We start from the raw sequence: 7,452 nt of genomic DNA on the forward strand, positions 1-7,452 counted from the left end.
CCAGGGCCTTGCGTTTCTTCTTATTAATCCTTAATTTAGAGAATACCTAATTCAAATTGCATTGTAATACGGAAATTTCTTAGCAATTCAGGAGAAATTGAAGAATTATTATGCCCTAAAACTTTAATCAACGACTCAGCAAAACCCAACTTGTTCAGTTTCAGAGCCTCGATTTCAATGCCCTTGTTTCAAATCTCTAACCCATCTTCGATTCAGAGCCTCTATTTTAAATCTCGAGCAAAACCTCAGTTTCAATTAGAGCTCTTCACCTTTTGGATTTCTCGCCGAAGTTCCCACCACCTGCACCACCAAATCACCGGAAGAAGAGGTTTGTATTTCTGGGTAATTTGAGGTGAACCAATGGCTATTGATGAATTGGGGGTGAGATAAAAGATGGTTTAGAGACAACACAGGAGATGAGAGGAGAGAGAAGGAGAGAGAAGGAATGAGATTTTTTTTAAGTTAAAATGTAGCATATTGGGTGAATAAGGGCATAAACGTAAATTAACGCTAACAAGGCACTAACGGCCGTTAAATCCAAGGGTATTTGGTGCACTTTAAGTTTAAATAGGGATATATTATGTAATTCGAAAGACGCGGGTGTATTTGGTGCATTTCGTTAAACCTCAGGGGCATTTCATGAAAAAACCGTTAAAAAAATCACAGTCTGCTACACCATCCCTCATACCCGCTGCAAAATTGCGTTCTCCTTCACTTCTTTTTCTTCTCTTCGGCAAGATTTTGGTTCCAATTAGGCTTCATTCAACAATCGAAACTTCATTAAGGTAATTTATTTGTTTTCTCTAAAACCCTAGTCTAGATTTCGAAATATGAATTTTCGATTCCGTAATATATCTTCTGCAAATTATTGATTGCTTGATCTCTATACTATGCAATTTGACCTACAAATTGGGTTTTATTTATGAAATTAGGTTTATTTATTAATTATATCGTATTTAATAAGGGTCTGTTCATTTTGTTATGCTAATACGGACTCTTTAGTAGTTGAATTGGGTTTAAGGGTCTGTTCATTTTATTATTCGAGTAGTTGAATTGGGTTTAGTTGAATAGGGTTTAAGGATCTGTTCATTTTATTATTCGAGTACTTTTAGTAGTTGAATTGGGTTTTTTCATATGCTAATGGGGACTTTTTGTGCTTCATTTTATCATATCAATTTTTGTTTTGTTTTGAGAGATTCCATTGTGGTAATTGAATATTAGTCGACATTTATTTTGCAAGATTGCATTCTCTTTTGTCTCTAATGTCGTGATTCCATTGTGGTAAATGAAGCAGTATGTAATGCTCTAATTTGTATTTAGGTGTAAAAATATTATCCCGACAGTTGTGATTCATGTGTCTACTATATTATTATCGGAGCCATGATCTCTTAGACAACCATGTATAATGAAAATTTAATGTAAGCATGAGTATTTCTTAAAAGAATATAAGATTGCAAGTATTACTCATGAAAGTAGTGTACCTTATACTATGGCAGAATAAGTTTGATAGTCCCTTCAAGTCGATCCTTGAGTAATACTTTAAAATAACAAGCATGTTCTGCACTTATGTCAATAGAGTAAAAAAATTAAACATTAATGGTTGACCTTATTTTTTGAAGGTAATCACAAACTAATACGGAGTAATTTATTGATGGATCTGAATTTGACTCCTACAAAACAACATCCCTACAAGAGTACGGAAAATATTAGCAATGAGGTAACTTTATCCGATATATGTATTGTTGAATTGTTATGTTATTTCTTTATCTATAGTTCTATACTTTGTCCAAGGTTATTCTATGTAATCAAACTTTATTTTCATGCAGTTAAAGGATGCATTTGTATCTGAGAGAGAAATTTTAACGCCTTGTCAATGTAGTCATTCTAATAGTCCCATGTCATTAAACAAGTTTGATGTGATGATTAATTCAATGAAAAACATCGAAAGTATGGTGGTTAGTATAAATAGTAACTTTGAAAAAAAATTGGCCATATTTACAATGAGTAATGTTAAGGATTCATTAAAGGTTCAAGATCGTAGCAAGACAAAAGACGATTTAGAAAAAATATTAGTGACAGAGGAAGGTGTAGATCTTGGATCATTAACGGACGAAATTTTGATACCTAATACGTCAAAGGAAAAATGTAAAAGTCCAGCTAAGAAATCTTGTAATTCTCCATTTATCAATTATTATCCTACCAACTCAAGTGCTAAAAGAAAACTTGACCTAAGTGGTGAAAACAACAAAAAACCCCCCACTAATGGCCCTCCGGAGCTTCCAAGTGAGGTAATTAATTTTCATTATAGTGAACAACAATTTCCTAGTCAATTTAGTTACATTAAAGGAAGTTCCTGTAAAAGAAATAAACACTAGTGGAAAATGACTCATTTGCATCGCACATTTAAGGTCATTTGCGTCGCACATTGTGCGACGCAAAAGGTCGCGACGCAAATAACTCTCATTTGCCACGCACATTAGCTTAATGTGCGTGGCAAATGACTTTTCAGCATGGTGCTGAAAAGTCATTTGCCACGCACATTAAGCTAATGTGCGTGGCAAATGACCTTTTGGCGCCAAAAAAATTAGCCATTTGCGTCGCACATTAACTAATGTGCGACGCAAATGACTTTGAATTTTGTAAAAAAAATAGGTTTCATTTTAATATATACATATATATATATATATACATATATATATATATATATATATATATATATATATATATATATATATTAAAATGAAACCTATTATATAGTAAAATGGACAACTCATATTATTAAATAGAACAATAATTAGGCTAAAATCAGTGTAGTATCGAGCAACGTCCCAACAATCAAGGCCAAGGCATAGCAAGTGATGAGATCGAACGAAAAGCAAAAGACTGACTGTGATGCAAACAACATCAATTAGGCTAAAATCAGGTCTATTTAGCTACGAAAGCTGCTAAACCCCAAAAAAACACAATTTCTGATATTTCTCTCTCTTCTTCCCATGAACAATCAACCCAAAAAACATGCAATTATCCGAAAATCAACTTGGGAAAATCAAACTTTTCAAAATTCTCCTGATACACTCTATTGAGCATACAATACCTTTGGCCTAACAGACCATAATATCTGAGATATGTCCTCTCCTGGCTGCAGCACTCCAATAATATTATATTCAACTCCATCTGCAGTGACAATTTCAGATGAGTTTCACATAATAACCAATTACAAACAGCAAAAACAATAAAATCAGCATAAAGAAAATATCAGTGCTACACAAACAAATAAAACCGGCATAAAGGCAAAGAAATAATTAAATTTTACTGACAATCTTAAGAACTACAACTAAAGGGAGATTACAGAAAAATACAAAACTGCATAAACAAATTAACATGCATCATTGACGTTATGAACAGCAAAAGGTATACATCAGAGCCATGGTAGGATAATAACTGAAGGATTGCCTAGTATTTCTAAAAGAGTTCAAAAATATTCAGATTAAATTTACACAGAACATGTAAAACATTGAAAGGGTGCAAAGAAAAGGATCTCCCAAACTATCAGAGAAACAATTTTCAGATCAAGCCCCTTTTGCACAGTCTGATGCACTTCAAGAACAGAATTTAAGGCAATAAGAAAAGCTGTTAGAGAAATCCAAAAGAGAAGAATTGCTCTACCTCTTGCCCAGGCTCAAGTTTGATTTTCAGCAATTTGTGGCCAACTTCTTCAAAATCTACACTGGACATAATTGTTAAATATATAGTTCTTCGGAGATTTATAAGGTTGGTTTCTGTTTCATCTTTTATCTGCATTTGCTGCTCTTCATCGTCTTCGTCGTCTTCATCATCGTCCTCATCATCATCATTTGGTCTACTCCGGGCTACAACTGCAACCAAACAAAACCAATGAATAACAAGCTGTGGGATTGCCTATTAAGCAATATTTACAATATAAAATATCAAGAATATATACGCCATATGGGCTTGAAGGAAAAACAGAAGCCATAATACAGTTTACCAAATCAGGGGAGAATCGAAAGAAACTTCCATTGCCAACCAAATACTGCAGATATTATTAAGAAATAGAAGTATGAAGTCTGAAATAAACAGCACAACTACTGCACAAGTCTCTTATTTGGTAATAAGGGATTCTAAACGTAAGTAATTAATACCATCGTCTATAAGATTTGAATTTTTCATAACAAATTTTATCTCCAAATCCTCAAACTTGTTCATCATCACAAAATCACAAGGTGAATTGGACAAAATCATAGCGAACAGAAACGGAACGCCTGAAAATCTGTAAGAGTTTATGGGACTACAACCAACACAACGACATTCAAACCGACAAATAGAATTGCATATCAGCTTTGTGAAATCCTCATAAAGCACGAACCTTTGTGAGGATTGCATATCAACAAACAGCCTACTTGATCAACGATCATAACACCAACTGCATACTCATCAAAAATCAAACCAAATTCTAACACAAACCTTTTGGCGAAGCAACTGCATAATCATCAAAACAAAACCAAAATCTAACACGAACAGAAATTCAATCAAACCTTAATCATTCAGCGACCGAATTAAACAAATAGCCTTCCAATTAGAAATTATCAACCAATCAGAAACCTTGTACAGCAGTAGAAGAATATAAATATGAAATTCGGCGATAATACTTCAAACCCCTAATTCAAAATTGATTAAAACCCTTAATTCCTCAGCAATTGATTAATATCCTCCATCTTAAAAATTGCGCAAATATTACACCAATCAATCGGAAAGAAGCCAAGAAAAGCAGCAACAATCAATAAACCAGCCTATAAATTTGGAGAATTCGAACTTCAGAAATACAATCAAACCCTAATAATTTAGCAATCGTAATAATCAAACAGCCCTCCGATCAGAAATTAAACCCTAGATTCAAGAAGGCATAATAAATCAATTAATGAGTAGCCGGCGTTAAGAAAAGGGTTTACTGGTTACCTGAGGAGCGTTGTCAAAGAGGTCCTCTGGTGTAGAACTACAGAAAGCGACAAACTCCCGCCATTGTTGATGTTGTTGTTATGGCGGTGTAACCCGGGACCAATTCGGTATGAGTCGACTCAACAGAATCCCCCCAAAACTCAGCCCCACTTCCACCGCACCCAAGATGAGTCGCCGCCGAGTCATCCACCTCAGAGCCAGAGTTTGCAGAGAACGCGGCTTGAAATCCGGCTGAAGACGTCATCGCTTTCAGATCTGGGTTTGCCTCCTTCGTATTCGCTAAGCTTGAATTTTAAAACAAATTTGAGAGATTGGGATGATTTGGTGAGAGAAGACTTTGAAGGGAAAGCTCGAATCTGATTCTGAAGGAGAGACAGAGAAGCTTTGGACTTTCAACAAGGAGATTTGGAAAATACGAGAGAGAAAGACTGAAAGAGTTGTACAGGGGAGGAAGGAAATGTATGAGAGAGAAAGGGAATAGGAGCAGGTAGACTGCGTCGCACCAAATTAAAAATAAAAGGAAAAGGTTATAATTAAATTTGAGAAATTTCCGAAATTTTTTTAACTCATTGCGTCGCAGATTTACTAATCTGCGATGCAAATGAGGTAATATTTTGCGTCGTATTATTACTAATCTGCGACGCAAATGACTCTAAAAACATCTTAGAGTCATTTGCGTCGCAGATTAGTAATTCTGCGACGCAAATGACTAATTTTAATGCTTAGAACTGTCAATTGAGTCACATGTTTAAATGTGCGAGGCAAATGTGGTGATGCAAATGAATGTTTTTCCACTAGTGAAAGGACGCAAAACTGACTAGTTGTCCAAAGAACAACAATAAAGACTCTCAAAAGGAACGGAGTGTGAAGTCAAATGTTGCCCATCCAAGTCCTAATGATGATGAGCCGAAGTCAAATGTCCCCAACCCAAGTCCTAATAATAATCAGAAGTCAAGTATCCCCCCATCTAAGTCCTAATGATGATCCAAAGTCAAAGAATATGTTGCCAATAAAGAAAGCACGAACGCAAAAGAAGACCACACTGGTATGTATGTATATTTTTTTCTTCTTTATTTCAATTATTTTTGTTGCTTGCTTTAAATTAGTAACTTTAATTATAATGTATAAAACCAGAGAGAAAGCAACCATGATAAGAAAGAAAAATATGAATCAACGGTTAAAGGTTTCTCAAAAGAAGAGGTAGGAACACTATCAAATTTATCATTAAAATAATTTTTTATATTTTTCTATATATTACCATAATCTATTACTTATAACTTACAGCATATGAAGTGCGATGGGAAGATAGATTTTTCAATTCAAGATATTCTTCTACGTGCTTCTATTAAAAAAAAAGGTGCAAATCATTTAACAATGTATATTTTTTTATTAACAAATATGATAATTTGTTCATGATTTTATGAGTTATATTTTGTTTAAGTAGGAAAAACGTAAAGTATGTGAAACACTATCAAAAATCACCAAGGAAAATTATCATGTTCCTGATACATACAAGCAATATTTGTCTTTCTTGACACCAGAAGAGCGTACAATTTGTGTTAGAATAGCTAAGTGGAAGGAAAAAACTAATATTTTCTATGACACACCATCAAATTTTTTGGAAGTCGGAGTTGTTTTGTGTGTTTTTCCAGGGAAATGGCTAAAATGAATGGTATATGAACAAAAGTCTTTTCTTCTTATTTTAACGGATTTAGTAGTCAATTTTCAGTTGAGTTTTTATTTTTTGTAAAATGAATAAGAATGCATTTTTTCCCTCCAGTTCATTGATATATATATGTACGATTTGTATGTTAGGTTATGACAAATATAAAACATATATTTCATGCGAAAAAACCATAAAGCCAAGAATCCAAATTAATTGTCACATAGTCAATTAGCATAATCTAGGATACATACATGTGACACGTGCCTTCCCTAGCTCCTCCCGAATCGAACAAGAACAAGTTTAGGACTCCAAGTGTCGTCCCTCCGTAGATAGTCCACAGCATGTTCGGATCCGCCTTAGATTCAATTAACTAGAATTTAGCCTAAGGTTTTATGTTATTCGTACGTACTTAATTATTTGGCAAATTATTAAGCTTAGTTTAACCTTAAATCTATATGAATACTTGAGAATATGATGTATATAAATTGTGCTTTCCATAACCTATTTATAGGGTAGGATTATCGGAACTAGAAGCCTACTAGGATTCAATTTATCTAATTTAATTAGAATTAGACTTAAATTAAATATTTTGATTTTAGTGTTTAGCTTAACAACTAACTCTAGTAGTTTTAGGAAAATAATCTAACCGGAAAAATCCTAAGAAACCAAGGATTCGAGGCTTGCACGAACCACACACGAGCAACCCACGAGGGGCGCTGCTGTGCGCGCGCGGAGCTCGGCCCAGTAAGCAGCCACACGGCCCACAGCGTGGGCGCTGCTGGCCTTGCCTTGCTCGGCTGGGCCTGGCCTTG

This window comes from Spinacia oleracea, chromosome 5 (genome assembly GCF_020520425.1).
Source record: "Spinacia oleracea cultivar Varoflay chromosome 5, BTI_SOV_V1, whole genome shotgun sequence".
NCBI classification, from domain to species: domain Eukaryota; kingdom Viridiplantae; phylum Streptophyta; class Magnoliopsida; order Caryophyllales; family Amaranthaceae; genus Spinacia; species Spinacia oleracea.